Raw genomic sequence first — 668 nt, 5'->3', positions numbered from 1 at the left:
CCCCCCCGCACTTGTAGCTTGAGGTTGACACACGTTCCTTGTCCCGCGTTACCTTCACCCGTGCCAGCAAGTCAAAGCCAGGGGGCGCTTCCTTTGTTTGGCCCAGCTGCATGGCTCTGGGAGATGTCAGGCAAGCCTTTGGGCACCAAGGGCCCTGCCTGAAAGCTTGTCCAGCCTCTTTCCCAGAGACCACCAAAACCCCCCCAACCCTTTTCTGCATGCATGTCCCTTGGATGATGGCAGCCACAACAGTGCTCCAACCCTGCTGCCCCACTACCTTAACTCAGGACCCAAATGATCTTCACTTACAGGGAAACCCCTTCCTCTCCAGTATGAGGGCATGTAGCAGAGCTGTCCCTCTTAGCAGCAGCGACTTTCTCAGTCTAAACTGGGTCCAATGTGTAAAGGCGATAGGGTCCAGTCTGGCTCCATCACTAAGTAGTCACAGCAGCATGCAACTTGGCGTGAGCTCAACTCCCCTGAATAGGTATCCAGCTCCAAGGCTTGCTGTCTAAAACTAACTGGAATATGTTGATGTAAATCACAGCCGTAGCTGTGAAGGCGGTGTGGTCATGTAATGCTAAGCCCACCCAGAGAAAATGTATCCCATGAGATCAGTGTGTGGCATGGTGTCACTAATATGTTGTTAAACAGCTTAGCCCATGCTG

Source organism: Alligator sinensis, unplaced genomic scaffold (genome assembly GCF_000455745.1).
Source record: "Alligator sinensis unplaced genomic scaffold, ASM45574v1 scaffold181_2, whole genome shotgun sequence".
In the NCBI taxonomy this organism is placed as follows: domain Eukaryota; kingdom Metazoa; phylum Chordata; order Crocodylia; family Alligatoridae; genus Alligator; species Alligator sinensis.
Note: the sequence above shows the minus strand (reverse complement) of the source record.